Genomic DNA, 19015 nt, shown 5'->3' on the forward strand with positions numbered 1-19015 from the left:
AGAAAGAGAAATACAGAGAGAGAGAGAGATTTCACTACTGAAACTCTCTTTCCATCCTTTTAGATTTTACTGAGCTACAGTTGATTATTTAGGAAGACATATTATGTGCATATATTTTAGAATCTGACTCCCAGGGTCCTGTGTGGCAGACATAGCTCCCTGGCTAACTGCAGATCCTCCTCAAGCAGTAGTAAGCAAGTAGGCAGAGTAGACAGGAATCCCTCCCTCCGTACGTCTCCCTGGCATCTGGACGCAGCAAGTGCCCACTGCTCGCCGCCACCACTCGATAATTCCTTTTGCTCCAGTAGACAGCAGAGCGCAAAGAATCTGGGTCCTGGAAGGAACAGCAACACACAAACCCATAACCTTTTATTTTTCTCTGTACAAAGCCAGCCTTCAGGGCATTTTGTCTTAATTTTGTAAATGTTAGTAAGTAGTGCATGAATTTTTTCATGAGTATATTTTCCTTTTGTTACCAAAAAAAAAAAATCTTTTTGGAAGTTAGAAACTGCTAAAGCCCTCTTAATCTTGGAAAGGGAGAGACTGAGCCAAAGCCTTGGGCTGGGGCTCTTTTCACCAGGTCCTGCATTCCATGGTGGAGGCTGAGCCACAGGCTGGAGATAGCTCTGTCCAGCTCCTTGCTCCAGGAATGCTGAGGGGCAAAGGAATCCCCTTCCATGCTTGGGCTTGAGCTACAAGGGAAAAAGTTCCATTTGCTGAGCATTTACTGGGTGCCAGAAATGCCTCTAAGCCTCTTACAAATTCCATCTCATTGAATGATTCCAACAAGCCAATGAAGTGGCTGCTTCTGCATGCTATAGTTTACAGATTACCAATCTGTGGTGCAGAGCTCAAGTGACTTACCCAGGGTTGCACAATTAGTGAGCACAATTAGTGGTGGGGGTTGGACCCTAAGGAATATGACTCAGTGTCTATGGTATTATCACAAAGTCCAAACATTCCAGAGTGTGTGACACAAAGCAAAACCGGGCAGGCCAGGGACATAGCCCAGTCGCTCTGGATGGATATGCGTCACTCCACAACCACTGCAGGGACAGTGACGATCCAGCTAGGGTGTCTGCGGACAATAGCAGCAGAGTGATAGCCTTTCTCTGCGTTTGGTTTTATTCTTATCTATTTCCTTCCTAAAGGCAGAGGGTGTGCAGGGTAAGCAAGCATCTATGGGGGCTTTCGTGGTAGACTCCATTGTGGCTCCACTGGCAGGGAAGCTGGGAAAAATATTTGTTTGGCTGATAAGTGCTTTCTGCTTTCTCAGAAGCCACTGGGCCCCCAGGATTCAGAGAGCAGTCATTGAGAGCCTTATCCCAAGATAAAATTCTTTATAACCTTCTTGGGACGCGTCCAAATCCTACGCCCTTTTGTTCAAACAGAGCGGAGCTAAGTCAGTGCAACTCAGAGAAAAGAATTCCAACTATTTGGGAGTCGGCCCTGGTTTTGTATCTCATAGGGAGGTGGGGAAAGTTATTCCACAGGGAAGGGAAGTGGAGCTATCTGCGATAGAGGCCTGGAACAGTGAATGAATGAGGCCATTCAGAGGCCCTGGGAAAGGCTGTATGCCTGCTCTCCACACCTCTGGGCCTGGCCAGTTCACTCTGCTTCTCTCTCCCACACTGGCTGGCCCAGTGATATGCACTCTGGTGTGATTTGAAGTCAGGAGGTAGGCTAAAGTATGGAAGGAAGTGTCAGGGCAGAGGCACTGTAATGGGTCACACCTGAAATCCCAGCATATCAGAAGCTAAGGCAAGACTGTTGTGAGTTTAAGTCTAACCTATATTACATAGTCAGTACTAAGCTAGCCTGGGCTACTGAGTGAGACCCTATTTCAAGACACCATGGACTGGAAAGATGGTTTTGTCAATAAAGATGTCTGCCACCAAGCCTGATGACCTGAGTTCCATTATAGGAGACTTGCATGGTACTAGAATAGAAATGACTCTGGAAAATTGTCCTCTGATCTCTATACATGTGCCAGGGCACATATATGTGCTCATTCCCACAATTCATGCACACATACATACATACATACATACATGCATACATAAGTAAATGTAACTTTAAAATATTAAATACAGAATTTAAAGGTACATCCATAGCATCCAGTGACTCTTGTGACCAGCTCTTAGTCCTGCTTGTTCCCCTGTGTGGCAGGTGCTCTCTGTGCTCCAATAGGCTTGACTCAGGTTGTGTTCCTACCACTCCTTGTTAGGCTGTACCTCATAGGTGTGAAGAGCTGATTATTTTCCTAACTCATAACCAATAGTCGCATTTGTGTCGCATGGCAAGAGGAGAAGGGAGGGAAGATAACCACAGGCTTCGATAGACCCTTATTTTCACACACCAGGGAGGTATATAATGCTTTTTTTTTTTAAATCAATTTATGGGCTAATGAGGTGATTTGTCAGGCAAGAGCTCTTGCCAAGCCTGACAGCCCGAGTTCTATCCATGGGATTCGCATGGGAGAAGAAAAGAGCTAACTCCTGCAAATCATCCTTTGACCTCCACACGTGCTGTGCGCTACAGCAGGAGCCCACGCACATGCAAACTAAATGTATACGTGGACAGATTCATGGTCACAAAACTGTGCGTATGTGGTAAATTAGAGCGCTGTCGGATTGTAATTACTACAAGCGGGTGCTTTCACTTTGGGTCAGTGTTAGTAAGAGAAAGTAGAGCTTAGGAAACACAAACCCCTGCATGGAGGCAGAGTGGATGGGAGGGACTTCAAAGTGCTCTTAGCAGCTCCCAAGTGTCAGTACCAGCAGCAACAGCAAAGGCACGCTTGGGTTTCACCGATTCCTGGCGGCCAAGGAACTATTTGGGACAGGATTCCCCAGAATCTCCTCTCCAAACGTTTGCTCTCAGAGCACTTGTTGTGGGTCTGGGCTGCCTCCCCCACTTCTTCCCTCTCCTTATAGTATTGTACCAGTGGCCAAAACATGGCCTCATGCTAGACAACAGCAGCCTGGTTTGTTGAGGTCCTACTACGTGCCAGATGCTTCAATTGCACACCTTCATTTAGTTTCTGTGATGTATCTATTTTTGCTCCCATCATGAGAGGAAGAATGGTGGCCAAGTGTGGGGGTCACTTACACAGCTGGCCCATAGCTACATGGTCATTAGAGTTGCATTATCTGATTATAAAACCTGTGTTTCTTATCTTCATGCTATATTGACAACTTGTCTTCACACTAGACTTGAGACTCTCAGAACTAAAACTCATCATATAGATGACAGATAGACTCATTCCTTTGGGTCTGGTCCAATCATGATGCTGGAATTAAAGGCGTGCAGCCACCACTGCCCATAGGGAAGTCATAAGAGCTAGCCTTTCCCTTCTTCAGCTAAGCAGAGCCTGAGGAATTCCCACCCACTAGTATTAATTCTTACCCAGTTCTGCCACCTGATTACAGGAAGAAAATTCCATTCACATTAACCCTCTTGGACCTTTTCAAAACAGAAGACCCAAGTGTAAGGTAGACGCAGTTCTACCTGATGGTGTAGGCATACTGACGTGGCCTGGGAGAGACTTGGGAGTGAGCACGGTCTCTCCTATAGGATAATATACATACAGTGTGCCTTTTGAACGCATAAGAAACAAGGTCATCTATGGCCTAAAAGCCAGGGAAAACGCTGTCTCATTCCACACACAGTCAGCCCTTTGTAGGCTGCTTCTTTGGGTCTTTGGTTTCCCAAAGCATAGATTGTGTCGTGTGGGAAAGGAGAAAACCAAAGGTCTCAGCAACATATGGATAAGGTGTAAGACAGTGGGAAAAACAAGACCTGGTTATATCTGGCTATTAACATTTAAAAGTTAATCTAAGCATGCTTACACACCTATAATTCTTAGGAAGCAAAACCAGGAAGACTGAAAAGTCAAGGACTCAGTGGGTTATAGAGCAAGAATTTTTTAAATAAAAAAATAGACAAAATGACAACAAATATGTAATTTTGCGGGTTTGTTTCTTTGTTTTGAGATAGGGTCTCTCAACATTGTCCTGGTTGTCTTGGGATTCATTGTGTGGACCAGGCTGACCTTAAACTCAGAGATTCATCTTCCTCTGCCTCCCCAGTGCTAGGATTAGAGATATGCACTACTAAGTCCAGTCATTCTGTGGGCCTTAATTACCATTTTACAATTCTAGAATCAGACAGCAATCTGAACCTCAGGTAGTTGAGCATGCTGCCTCCGCACATGGGTGGGAAATATTTATAGCCAGAGCAAAAATGAAGTAAGCAGCAGAGCCCGGAAGCAGCGAGCAGAGTCAACGGGGCTGGGTACACTCATATCTGTCTTGTGTGAACGTGGTTTCAGCATTCGGTCACTTCACTTGTTCAAGGCTCATCCCCTTGTCGCAAGAGCATGTCACACACAGTCTCCTTACACATATGTTACGATAAAGTTCATTCTGTACAGAAAAACCAGGCCAGAGTTTAGAAGAGTACAGGGCAGAAAAGATGAAGCTTCAATTCAATAAATCACTACCCCCTAAAGAGTGATAGAGAATGTGGGAAGGCCAATTACACAAAAGAGCTGGTGATGGGACAGTACTCACAAACAGGGAAATCCTTTGTTAAGCACACAGATCTCTCTACAGCTGGCACTTTCCCCCAGCAGGTGCCAGTCATGTCAGCTCCCAACTGTCACCATTCCCACTGGGACCTCCTCATGTCATCCATCCCTGAGAGGCAGGTATTGCTGTGAAATTCTTGAACCAGAAGTAACTGCAGCACTTACTGGGCATTTACATGTCATCCTAGATCATTTAAAAATATTTTTCTTTACGCTTTAAAATTAATTTTTAGTTAGCATAAACAGAAATGTTTCATTGTGACATTTAAATCCAGATATAGCATTATTCTTTGTTCTTACTGTTTCCCCATCGCCCTCCCCTTCCCCTCTCATCTCGTTTCTCCTTTTTTCCTCCTCCAATCAGTATCCCTCGTTTTTCATAGCACATATCTCCCATCAGCCTCTCCTGCTCCCCTCTCCCCCACTTAGATGAAAAATACCAGACTCAGAAAAACAAATATTACAATTTTCTCCCATATGTGGAATTTAGATTTTTTATACAAATATTAAGATAGAGGAGGAAAGGGGAAGGCATGTAATTATGGCCAGAACATGCTGCACACATATAAAAATGTCATGATGAATCCCGGTGCACTACACAATTGATGTATGACAACTAGGATTTTTTCAAAAGCAAAAGTGAATTTAAAACTCTGAAACTTGTTGACCTCTTGTTGAAAGCAAGGGAACTGGAGCTCAGAGTAAGGGCCTGACACCACAGTATGAGCTTACAGATTAACAACAGCATCTTTGCTGTAAGTCTGAGAACCAGCCACACCTTCACTGTGCTCTCTGTAGGCCAGTACAGTGGTTCATAAGGCATCATTGAACTGAGACGTTCTTCTTGTCCTAGCAATGAGAAGGCTGAGGCTCTGTGCTTGGTGTAGGCACATTGAGCCCTGCCTTTCCCTCACAGGCTTGTCTAAAAGTAACCGGCCAAGCCCACTGTCCATAGAGTCATGATTGACACCCAGGGTGGTTACCCCAAACCGATTGTGCATCTCATGATTCTAGATTAGTAAATGGGGTGAGGAAGGTTACCTCTGGGGCAGTCAACGAGCATGTCTACTTTTCTTTTGCACGCTGATGACTTGACTCCTCAGAACTGAGTAAGTGGGCTCTCAACAGCAAGCAGATTGTAAAATTCCAAGGCACCCTCTCAACCTGATGATGGCTGCCCTCCCTCCAAGATGCACAGGCAGCTGTGTCTTGCTTTGTTTTTCTATTGAGTTTTTGTTTGTTTGCTTAGTTTGGTTTTTTTTGGGGGGGGGGGTTGTTTGTTTTGTTTGTCAAAAGTGTTCTTCTTTATAGTTTCCGAATATTTATGTCCTGCCCAGTGCACAGTTGGCCAAAATTTTTCTCCCATTCTGTAAACAGCCTCTTCACCTTACTGATGCTTTCCTTTGCTGTGTAAAAGCTTTTAAATTTCATACACTCTGTTTGCCAATTTGAGCAATTGTTTCCTGTGCTGTTGAAGCCTCAGAAAGTCCTGGAATGCTCCTATATCTTGGAATGTTTGGCTTTATTTTCCCATAGTAGTTTCAAAGCTTCAGGTCGTATCTTTGTGCTAAATAATGCACATTCAGAAAGACAAATATCACTGTTTCATAGTGTGTGTGTGTGTGTGTGTGTGTGTGTGTGTGTGTAAGTGCGAGAGCACGCGCACACAGGATGTGAAAGTGGAAAGGGGACTATACAGAGGGAGAAAAGGCTTTAAGACAGAGGGACGTGAGAGGACTGTGGAATGCATATGACAAAAGAGTAGTAGAGAGTAATTGAGGGGGAAGAAACCAGCTATATAAGGAGATGAGGGGCACCATTATGAGACCCATTTCTTTGAAAAACAAAAAAATCTTAATTAAAGAAAATTGTTCCATGCTAGTGGATAAGGACTTTTTTTTTAAAAAAATGGAAGGTGTCTATACAATTTTTCTGAGTTTTCTTACATTAGAACATTAAATGTGAAAAGATTGTGCTTCATTTCCATACTGGAGATATATTTCTGGTCTTAGTGTTCAGTGTTTCAGCTAGACCTGTCTTTTGAAAGAAGATGCACGTGGGTCCCGTATCCTCATTTTAAATGAAACATTTACCTTTTTTTACAATTAAAATGACACCCACACACAAAGGAATACATGTTTATTGTAGATGTTATTTGAGACAAGATTTCACTCTGTAGCTCAGGCTGGCCCAGTCCCAGTTCATAGCCCAGTAGCTTCTTGAACTCACGATAGTCCTAACCAGTCTTCCCAATGCTGGGATTATAGACCTGAGCTGCCATTCCCAGTTCACTGTAGACTTCTTTACTGTCCACAGAGCTGCTATCACACAGGATCCATAAGGGCTTCTTAAGATTATTTTTTCTAGTAATGTTTAGTAACAATGCTTAAATCTTTAAAAACATCCATTACATGACTGCATCATATTTTAATGTGTATATGAGCCATAATATGTAACTCTTTCCTGTTGTCATACTTGGTTGCTGACAGAGTGTGTGCCCATTCCCTGAGACAGTCTGGAATCTCAGGCTTAGTAGAGTTGGATTCTTCTGAGAGCTAAGTGAATGTATCTGGTCCATTCCTCTTTGGTGGCTTCTAGCAATGCCCACCAAGCCTTAATATTCGCAGCCTTGTAGACATGTGTGTAATTCATCTCTGTGTTTAATGTTCCAATAGCATTCTCCTTTTGTCTCAGTGTTGTCTTGTGAAGATGTCAGCCATATTTGAGTAGGAAGACAGTTTATTCCAGTAAGATTTCATTTGAATCTGCAGTTATCTATTTGCAAATGTGGTTCCCCTCTGAGTGCCTTTGGATTAGTTTCAGAACAAAAATCTCTGCTTCTCATGACAGATTGTAGAAATATCCGTACATGGGCTGTAGAGTTGGCTCAGTCGTTAAGAGCACTTGTTGCTCTTGTGACTATCTGGGCTTTATTCCCAGCACCTATGTGGTGGCTCACAACTTTCTGAACTCTAGCTCTAGGGGATCTGACATTGGTCTCTGAGGGCCATCATGCGTGCTCGTGGTGCTCAAACAAACATACATATAGGCAAAACATTCACACATTCAGAATTATAACATAAATCCAAAAAATTAAAGTAAGACAAACATCGTACAGAAAAAGGTTGCTGACAGGGCAGCAGTCCCATATATGTCACAGAAAATACTTAAAATACTAGCCCGGGTTTTCTATCCCACCTTTGGTTATTGAGTTCCCAGATGAAAAACACACTCACAGCCTTTATATTTTCAGTAAGCCTTAAACAGCACAATGGTTGGGCAACTGCCTCCCCTCCATGGTGTTAGAATCTATTTTCCTATCGATAACCCTGAGTTATCACTTATTATTTACTATGTTCCACCTGGGCTGCTCTTAGCTCCAGTTGGGCAGCCCTCAGGGCCACACTCTCTTAACCCTTAACCCATGACGCCTTCTCCTTCCTCCTCTTCCTGCACATTCTTCTCCTCCTCCTTCTTCCAACCCAAATCTGCAAAACCTCTGTCTCTTCTGCCTAGCTATTAGCTTTTGACATCTTTATTTAGCAATCACAGTTAACTGGGGCAAGGTCACTTAACTACCAACTGCATGCAGACCCTCCTGTCTCTGGGGCAACCAGTTTGGGGGGACCAAATTAACATTAGAATCCAAACAGCATCAGACCTACCCACTACATTATAGACTAAGTAGGATTGCTTTCTTTCTCTCTGGGAGTGTGCCTGGAGATCATGTTTGACCATGGACCTGTTGGTAACCCAAGGACAATGCTTCATGGGGAAGGCCTGTTCCTGCCAAGTACTACCTTTCCATGGATGACTCTGACTAGTTCTGGAAGCTTAAGGTTAGTGTTTCACAAGATTAACTGGTGTAGGCTGCCTTCCAGCCTAAGTTTATCTCTGTTGGAATTGTGTCTCTGTGCTCACTTTTCTTCTGCCCACCTCCTGGTTTAAGACTTGGTTCCAAGTTTGGGGAGGAAAGGGGCGATATGACTCTAGGTTTCCTTGAATGTACAGGAGAGAATAGAGTTAGCTCAGTTTTAGATACTCTCTCCACCCTGCAGAAACCAAGTGTGGAGTCGACAGTACGAAAGGTCTGGGGATGAGTGTTGTCTGAGTGTGTTTGTGTTGCAACAACAAAATACAGGAGACTGGATAATAAATAATAATTTATTTAGAAGTCCAATGACAAGGTATTGGCAAGTTGACATCTGGTAAAGGCCTGGTCTATGATTCCAAAATGGCACACCGTGCTATGGTAGTCTCGTTAGCTGTCCCCGTGCTTCTGGTAGCCTCATTAGTTCCCCGTCCCTCTTGTGAGTTCTTTTATAAGTCACTATGCAGAAGCTTTCGTGGCTGGATAACCTTATCAAGGCCCCACTCCTTGACAATGTTACACTGGGGGCTGAGTTATAACAGGAATTTTGGAGAATGTGAACACTCAGCCCTCAGCTTGTGCTACCTCCAGCTCCCAAGAGGCTCCCTGAAGTGATGAAAGTATAAGACAGAGTTACCCTGTCCATTTCCAGCTGCTTCTATTCCTGTTTGTCAGGCAGCAGACATTTGAGGAAAATCAGCTCTGGGCAAAGAGCATTCCATACTCCCTGCAGTGAACATGGAGGACCGTTAAGGCAGGCGCCATCTGCCCACAATAGATGGACAGCTTTGCTGGCAAAACAGCACATAAAAAAGACAAGCTACAGTATAAGACAGAATATGACCAGCACCAGTGAGTTTCATAGGCAGTTAAAGTGTCATAAAAATTTAGGAAAGTAATTTGGAACAGTTTTCACTGATAAGAAATTTGGAGGGATACTGGTTGAAAGAGAAACTATTCCAGCTCAGGGAGCAGTGTATGGAAAGAAAGTCTACGACTAGTACAATATATTTTAGCAAACAAATTCAGTATTTATGGAGTCCCTAGTGGGTGAAAAAGCAAGAGAGGGGCCAGAAGGATGGTTCATCAAATAAAGCATTTGTTCACTGTGATGGTTTGTACATGCTTGGCCCAGGGAGTAGCACTATTAGGAGGTGTGGCCTTGTTGGAGTAGGTGTGTCACTGTGGGCATGGGCTTAAGACCCTCACCCTAGCTGCCTGGAAGTCAGTCTTCCACTAGCAGCCTTCAGATGAAGATGTAGAACTCTCAGCTCCTCCTGTACCATGCCTGCTCGGATGCTGCCATGTCCCCGCCTTGATGATTATGGGCTGAACCACTGAACCTGTAAGCCAGCTCCAATTAAATGTTGTCCTTTATAAGACTTGCCTTGGTCATGGTTTCTGTTCACCGAAGTAAAACCCTAAGACAATCACTATGCAAGCATGAGGACCTGAGTTCAAATCCTCAGGGTTCATGTAAAGCTGTTCATAGCAGCAAGCTCTATAATCCTGGCCTTCCTATAAGACATGGGAAGCAGAGACAGGGGAATCCCTGAAAGCTCACAGGTTGGCCAGCCTGGTGTACACAGCTGTAAGCACCAAGAGACTCTGCCCAGGCCAGACATGATGGCACTGGCCTTTAATCCCAGCATTCTGGAGACAGAGCCCTCTGGATCTCTATGCAGTCCAGCACATCCAGGGCTATCTCAGAAAGACAGAGACAGCCAGATGGACAGACAGACAGGGACCCTGACTCTACCTCAACCAAGGTTGGGTGTAAGGACTGAAACTTCAGATTCTCCTCTGTAATGGGCTTTCATGCTCACGCTCACATACACGGGTTGATTTAGCAAAGAGGGTATGGTGATGGTGGGTCATGCCTATAGTCCCAGAACTAAGGGGGCCACAGTAGGAAGATTACTGCAAGTTGGTGGCCCTCCTGGGCCACAAAGAGTCCACTTGAAGCCAAACATGCAGACTTTAATTCTAACTTGGGCTGTTCTCATAGCCAAGGTCTGCAGGCTCACATGAACTTCCCAAACCTCAAAAGCCTTCCTGTCATTTTATGCTGTCAGCACAGGTGTTGTCTTAGCACTTACATGATAGCATTCCCACAGAACAACCAAGCGAAGCACCACTAAGAGAATCTCACTGTGCCAGTAAAATGGGAAGTCCAAAGAGGCAAAGTCCCAGCCCTCAGCCTCCAGCCCTGGAGCTGGCTGCCCTTGGGTGTGGCAGAAGGAAACCTGATCTGAGGGCAAGATGACCTTGACCATCATCAGCAGAAGGACAGCAAGAACATCTTGCAAGTGGAGGTTTTAGTTTACTGCTTTGTTGCCTGTACTTAAAATTATAGGTTGTGTGTGGCCGGGAAAGGCCTTCCAGAAGAGATAAGTAACAAGCTATTTTAGGATGACTCTTCCCATGACATAAATTATGGTTTGGAGAGGAGAGAGTTTGGAGGTACCAGAGGCTAATTAGAAAGAGACAGCCCAGTCTGCATGGAGGCCAGGGAGAGTAGGAACGAGAGGCCACAGACCGGAGAGACCAGCTCCTTTCAATCATATAATATCACCGTCTAGCCTGGCATTCAGGGCCGTGGACCGAAGAGTTTTCATGGTTAAAGGTAATATTCACAATTCGGGAGAAGTGGGAGAAAAGAAGTGTTTCAACTGTTTGCTAGGATAGGTTCTGAGTGGGTAAGGAGCTGAGGGCCCAGCCCAGGGAAACACACTTGCTTTGTGTGTAGGAAGCCCTCAGCTCCACCCAACTTCTGCAAAACAGGGGTTTTGGGGGGCTTGCTAAAATGGGTTCTATAACTGCAGCTCTGGAGTAAAAACCTTGGCTCCAGCTCTCTCACCAGGTAAGGCTTGTCCAGCCATCCCAACAGCCAATTAAAGAGACATGGAATGGAGACAAGTAGAGATCAGGTGACATTGGGAAGAACAGAAAGGGGCAGTCACTCAAGTCCATCTCTGGGTACAGAACGGACGAGGGCGGGGAGTAGAGGTCGAGTCAATCACCCAGCCCTGCTCAAGGTCTCCTCATTGTCTCAGTTCTACGTCTGAAGAGTGGTCCAAAGAAGTTCTTATTGCTTGAGGGGGGGACAAGCAGGGTCTCAGGAGGTGGTCACTTGTTGTGGTTGTGGATAACCGCTCTCATCTGGGGCAGGGGAAGGCTGAGGGCTATGTCCTGTCCTGACTTTGTTCTTCCTTGAATCCAAGGTGATTTTAAGCGATTTAATCTCAATACCTTCATTCTTGAAACAGCACTGAGCTAGCTTTGGCAGACATACACGTGTTAGTGATTCTCATGCTTATGTGTGTGTGGGGTGAGGGGATGTCAATCAAAAGCCTGAACCAAGGTTAGGGAATGGACACAGAATGAAGGCATAGGTGACAGGCTTTTAGTGACACTGTGGGTGAGCAAAACCAGCTGCTGAGTGTCTGTTACTGCACCATCTGGTCAAGACAGGAGATTATGAGCAGGCAGATGTAAAAGGGTGATGTCACTCTTCCTGGCCATGGGAGTGCTGTGAGAACCTAATGCTGTGGAGAGTGATGCCGAAGGGTTAGGGAGCCTGAAGTTGCACTTGGCTAGACGTTTTCACTTGGAGTCTGAAGAATGAAAGAGGAAGGACCTCCATCAGTCTTGCTCTGGTGGAGGCAGACTGGGAGAACTGGAGCTCCCAAGCCCCACTGGGCAGGCTTCTCTACTCCTGCCTTGCAGCCATCCTTTGGTTGCCATGGTGACCACAGCAGACAGTGTGCAGATTCTCTCCAGTTCTCAAACCCCTCCCACAGACTACCATGTGTAGCCAATATGCCTCATGTAGCAATTAAAAGGAAAGATGATACCCACGCCTTCTCTAAAATGGTGGTAGTCTCAACTCTCCAGATAACTACCAAGTGGGCTGAGATAAACACAGAATTCTCTGCATCCCTTTATGGAGCTGACACCCGTGTGCATGAGTGCAGATGTGGATTTACACACTGATATGAGCATGCCAACTCAGAAGATATGTTTCTGAGAAGACAAAAATAAAAAACAAACGACCTGTATGGAACTGTCACCATTAAGAGAAAGAAGCAAGTTGAAGAAAGGACATAGACTACAATCCCATCCATATGTGTTAATTCATCCAAGGATTCCTGTGTCCTTGGGTAACATGTGTCCTTCATCTGTAGTACAAATTCTCTTACCTTCTGTTGTCCTTTCTGGTTTTGTTTAAGATGATGTTTTAGGTAGGGTTACCAAAAGCAACTTGGGGAGGGGAGGGTTTATTTGGCTTACATATCCCCAAGTCACAGTTCACTGAGGGAAGCCAGGGCAGGAACTCAAACAGGGCAGGATCCTGGAGGCAGGAGCTGATGCAGAGGCCATGGAGGGGCACTGCTTACTGGCTTGCTCCTCATGGTTTGTTCAGCCCAGTTTCCTCTAGAACCCAGGACCACCTGCCCAGAGATTTCAATGAGTACAATGTACAAAGTACTTCCAATAAATCATTAATTAATTGTAGCAATTAGAAGGAAAATACACAATTGCCTGCCTACAGCCATATCCTACTTACAAAGGCTTTTTTTTTCCAGTTGAGATTCCCTCTTCTCAGATGACTTTAGCTTAGGTCAAGTTGACATTAACCTATCCAGGATAAACAAGGGCCTCCTGTAGCTCAGGCCAGTCTCCAACTCAACACATGGCTGAGGATGACTGAATTTCTGATTCTTCTGCCTCTACTTCCCAAGTGCAAAGCCATGCACAGTTCCCTTATGCTTGCTTGCTTTTTTTAAAAGATTTATTTATTTAATGTATATGAGTACACTGTAGCTGTACAGATGGTTGTGAGCCTTCATGTGGTTGTTGCCAATTAAATTTTTAGGACCTCTGCTCACTCTGGTCAACCCTGCTTGCTCCGGTCAGCCCCGCTCACTCAGACCCAAAGGTTTATTTATCATTATACATAAGTACACTGTAGCTGTCTTCAGACTCACCAGAAGAGGGTTTCAGATGTCATTATGGGTGGTTTTCAAGCCACCATGTGGTTGCTGGGATTTGAACTCAGGACCTCCGAAAGAGCAATCAGTGCTCTTAACCATTGAGCCATCTTGCCAGCCTGCCCCTTATGCTTTCTTTTTCTAACTTTTATTTTGTAAAATTTATACATTCACAGAAAGTTGCACAAACAGCGCAGAGATCTCATGAGCCTTTTATCACATGGTCATATTTTATATATCTATGAAAAAACTAAAAACCAACACTGATCCAAAGTGTCTATGTGTATGTACATCTGTGTAGAAGTGGAAGAAAGGCTAGGTGGGTGTACGGGTATAGGTGTGTGTGTGTGTGTGTGTGTGTGTGTGTGTGTGTGTGTATGCAGGTATGGCTATCTCTGTGCATTTATGTCTGTGGGGGTATAGGTGTGGGTGTGTCTATGTTGGGGGGTGTGTGTATGTGTATAGATATAAGTATAGATATACATAGCAGGATACTGTTTCATAGATGTGCTGATGTCAGCCTGTACCCACCACCACAAATAAAATACAGAGTATTACCAAGAAATCCTTTCTGGGACACCTTCAGAGTGTCTCTTCCCCTAGCCTCATTCATTGTCCTCATCTCCGATCAGTTTAAGATTGTCTTGTATGTGAGGCTATGGTGTAAGTCTATGGTACTGCAGATGTCCTTTTGAGCATGGCTTTTTTTCACTCAGTGTGTGGCTCTCAGGATCTGTCTGCTTTATTTGGTATCCAGATTCCCTCCTTCCACATCCACTGTCTGGTTGGATATATCTTGTTTAGCAATTCGCCGACCATAGGACATTGCTGTATCATCAGTGTTCATGTATGGGTGGTAAGTGAATGTTTAGTTTGAGGGGAGCAGCCATGTATGCTGCCATTCCCACCAGCAGTGCCTTTGTGCTTTTATCAACACTTAATACTGATGGTAGTTTTTATTTCTGTTGTATTGGATTTTATCTCAACTCTGTTTCCAAATAATAACAGTGATAAATTCATTTGTGTGTCTGTACGGTATATGTACATGTTTGTATGTGCTCTTGTATGTGCATGTGTGCACATATGTATACACGTATGTGGAGGCCAAAGGTCAGTGTCCTTGTCTTTTTTGATTACTCTCTACCTTTGAGGAAAAGTTCTTAGTGAACCCAGAGCTCACCACTAAACTGTCCAGTGAGTTCCTATTGCCACCTCCCAGAACTGGAACTGTAGACACATGCTATCACAGTCAGCTTTTTAAGACCCTGGAGCCCAAGATATATTCTGAACTGTTTTGCCCTGTTCCCCAACTATTTTGCCCTGTTCCCCAACTCCAGCCTCTTCTCAGAAATTTACTAAGCTGGTTTGAATCGATCATGCTCCTACCTCAACCATCATACCCAGCTCTTTTCTTTTTCTTTACCTTCCATATCTTTAAGCTTTTCCTTTTATCTTTTCTTCCTTTGTCTCCCTTTGCTAAGGTGGACAGTGTGCTCCGTTTACTTTGATTTCACTAGTTTGATTTTCTCCTCAGTGTTTAATTTGTCGGCAATCAAATATTCATATGACTTTCACTTTTGCTATTTTCTTATGCAGAAGTGCTCCTTTCCAAACTTGCTTAGTTATTTTATGAATGTTAGTTCTAATTTTCTGCACATATTTTCAAACTTGCTTTCTCTCAGTTTATTAGCTCTGATCATTTTCAAGTTTGTGTCTCATGATTTTATTGTATGAAGAATGGGATCTTTCTCTACTTTTCTAAAATATTGTTGGTGGGCCATTGATGTTCTTATTTTTAAGAATGTTTTATTATAAAATAAAACATAGCTAAAGAACTGTAAACTAATAAAAGATGGCTACTGAATTATTGGAAGGCAAACACTGTTGTCACTGCCATCTGAATGTAGAATTTGGACTTGGTAGGAAACCCCTGCATTGGCAGTAAGTACCACAGAAACCCCTCCATTTGGCCTGTCTCAGTTCCAATTAGTAACTTTCAAAACTACTTATCCTGTGGATGAAATAATGTTTTTGAGAATTCAGGATTTCTGGTTTCTTTAAAAAACACAGAACTATAATATATTTTTGTTTTAATCCCATGTATGGGGATGTGGGGCTGCTTTGTGGCCACTGATAATCATTTGCCTTATATTCTAGAGGCAAAGACTTGCTGGGTGCAAATGGCTTCTGAGATTGTATGGCTTTTGGCATTCTGAGAAACTTTGTAGAGGGTTTATAAATGCTAAGACCCCAGTAAATGGTGAGTGGGTACTTGTTTGTCGTTGAAGGGAGTCGGCTTATTAGTAGTCATGCTCAAAGAAGAAACAAGGAGAAAGATTCTCTTCCATCCTTCTTTCTGTCCTATCCAGTGATAAGGGGTAAAACCAGGGGGATAAAGGGTGGGAAAAAAGAAGAACCCACAATGTAGCAAAGACCAGCTACAAGTAACGAAGCAACAAGAGGAAAACTTAGGTTCAGAGATCTCTATCCCCCCCCCCCCCCCCCCTTTTTTTTTCTTTCTCTCCTATCTACTGGCAGGGGATGAAACCAGGGGGATAAATGTTGGTAAAAAATAAATAAATAACCCACAAAATAGTAAAAGAATAGCTACACACGGACACACTAATTTTCCTGTGTCTTGCGAGAATTTCCAACTCTAGAAATTTCCAGAATCTCAGATGATCACAACTGAAGATGAGCACTCTGAAACACGTACTAAGTCAGCCGCAGCTAAAACTAGAAGACTGTCTCCCACGGGCATGGGGTACAACTGACTCACACAGATACAGTTGCCCCGCCCCCAGTCCCCCCCCCCCCCCGCCCCCAGAGATACAGCTGCCTCCCACAGGTGTGGCCTGCAACTGGGCCAAAGTATGAGAAGGAAGGTGTCACCCATCCCCCTGTTTGACTCCAGTGCAACTTCTCAACTAAACAGAAGTAGAGGCTCTGAGACCAAGCTTCATGTGTCAAGTCACGATTCTTACTACCAAGATAAAATGCCTGACAAAGGCATCATCAGACATGTAGAATGAGTTCTGGCTCACTGTCTGAGGGTACACTCCATCATCATGGGGGAAGCATGATGGCAGAACAGTGAGACAGCTGTCATATTGCACCTACAGTCAGGAAGGAGAGAGAGTGGGGAAGGTGAATGTTGGTGCTCAGCTTATTTCCTTAGTCTAGGATCCAATGTCGCGGATGGTGCTGCCCACATTCACGGTGGATCCTCCTCCTTCAGTCAGTTCAACCTTTCTGGAAACACCCTCAGGGACACACACACAGCAGCCATGTGTGTCATAGTGATTCTAAGTCTAGTCAAGTTGACAGTGAAGGCTGTCATATTTCCCACCAAAAGCTCCCCTCTCTCTATGCCCATCAGGTGCCAAGATCTGACATGGGAGCCCTGTAGCATCAGTCAACTAGATTCACATACAGCTCTCTGCAGCCTCACTGTGGAGACATCTCGAAAACCCCTTCTTTAACTGCAGTTGTACATCGTCTATGTTATTACCTCAGTGCCTTCAGAGAACACCATTTAACAGTGACTTTCTCAGCTGACAAAAATCGTCCCTGATACAATAACAATAAAACAGCTATTGAACAGAATAGAGTGAGTACATTTTTCATGGGTGAACTACTAAAGTCAGTCACCAGGAATTATAAATGAGTTATTCCACTGTCATTAAACTAAATTTTCACGGAGCCTTATTGAGCCTCCTTATTCTTATTAACATGGAAGTACATTTTTGAAACCTTTAACCCTCCCCCACAAATGTTTTGTTTAATGCTGTTTTTGATTCCTGTATGAGACAGCTGGGTTGGCACATGTCATGTCGGGGGCTCCCGTGGAGTTGAGAATGCTCCATTGGATGATTATGAAATTGGATTTGATTGATTTAATCACTGTAATCACTAGCATTGTTCAGCTACGAGACCAGGAGGTTTTCCTTCCAGCAATTATGCAGGATGGAGTCACATTATGTAAGGAGCTTACCCTGTGTTTATTTTTCCTTAAATGGGAGATGGAGACCTCGCCATGAGCACTGCCAGGTGAACCTGTGTGATCCAGCCAGAAGAAGAGGGCCAAGTGGTGAGCCCAGTGAACGCTTTGCTGTACCTGACTCCCAGTAGGTAGAGTTGGCTATGGAATGAATTTATGTCTAAGTCATTATATCCCTGTATCATCCTTCAGAGAGGGCAAAGAGGCAGAATACCGGTCCAGGTAAGAGCTCTCTATATGTACTGCTTGTTCTTCATGATGAAGCTTTGAGCAGCTCTCAGAACTCATCACTCTCCCCATGACTGTCATCCTCCATCCTCAATATGTGCCTTCTGTGCTTGTGGCTTAAGTACTCATTTAAATTACTGACTGCCCAAAGGCATATCTCCCTAGTGGGAAGGGAAACCTCAACAGGATGGCTCTGCAGTCTTTGAAGAACCCCAGCAGAGTCTGGACTGTTGTTCTTCTATTGGTGCTGATGTTAGTGTTGGTGTTGGTGTTGGTGCTTTGGTTTGGTTTGGTTTACTTGGGTATATTTATTTATTATTTTTGAGGCAGAACCTTGCAGCTAAGCACAGGCTAGGCTGGAACTTCTGGCAATCTTCCTGTCTTTGTGTTGGGTTAGTTCTGTGTGTAGAGTGCACCAGGCTGGAGCAGCTGGGTTTCAGGTGTCAGCGCCATGGCTGTGGAGGCGCTCCTCTGGCTTGAGAAACTTAGGCAAGCCCGTTTTCCAGAGCCATGAGGTGCACACCGGAAGGAGGCTGTGTACTGTGAGGAAGTAGAGAACAAGGATTCTGAGAAGTTTGCACATCCTGTCAGAGTGCAGCATGGCGAGCTCTCTGCAGCCATGTGCTGTCCGGTGGATGGAAACAGGACCCTGGAGACCACCTGCCCCAAACCCTCATTTGCTGATGAGGAACTGAGACTGACACAGAGTGTCAGGATCACTAGTGGTCCTGCAGACTCAGGCCTGCTGACAGACTGCAGGGATAATTGCAGCCAAGAAATCTGTTTACAGCCGTTAATTGGTCCCTTTTCTCGCCGATATAAAAGTGTTTATGGGCAGCAGTTACAAAACTCATTAAAAAATATATTAGTTGCTGCTAAGATAAAAATGTGACCTAACTTTATTCTCAAAATAGTCATAGAGGAGGCTGTGTGTGTGTGTGCGCGCACACACACACACACACACACACACACACACACACACACATATGCATTCCTGCTCTCCTGGTGTCTAGAATCCTGCTGCACATAGTAGGTGTTTAATAAAAATAAGACAATTTGGTTTGGGGATGATTGGAGGGGAGAACACAGTTCAACTGTTCTCCATTGGCAAGGTAAGAAGATTGTGATGTTGAGGGGATGTCTGAGGATGGCAAGAAAGGACCGATCACTGTGGAGGAGAAATAAGATCTGTTCCCCATGCAGGCTGGTACAAGGCTGAATGGGCTCAGTTTAGAAAGCAAGGGTGGGTTCTGCAATCTGAGGAAGGCCCACCCATACATTGTCACTTCTCACATACAAATGTCTGCACTGCTCACTGCTCTGGGTCCTCA

At 44.4% G+C, this 19015-nt stretch overlaps 1 protein-coding gene across 2 annotated transcripts in view; it reads left to right on the forward strand.

The window, feature by feature from the left end:
• Ripor2 (RHO family interacting cell polarization regulator 2) overlaps positions 1-19015 on the forward strand; it is a 224789-nt gene that overhangs the window by 58084 nt on the left and 147690 nt on the right. The window contains exon 1 of one of the 2 annotated variants that reach the window (XM_021180185.1): positions 17522-17678. The exons of the other annotated variant lie outside the window; for it this stretch is intronic. The gene's annotated coding sequence lies outside the window, so the exon portion shown is untranslated. Of the gene's footprint in view, positions 1-17521; positions 17679-19015 lie in introns of those variants that run through there. 2 annotated transcript variants of the gene reach the window in all.

The sequence above is a fragment of the Mus caroli genome, chromosome 13 (genome assembly GCF_900094665.2).
Source record: "Mus caroli chromosome 13, CAROLI_EIJ_v1.1, whole genome shotgun sequence".
NCBI classification, from domain to species: domain Eukaryota; kingdom Metazoa; phylum Chordata; class Mammalia; order Rodentia; family Muridae; genus Mus; species Mus caroli.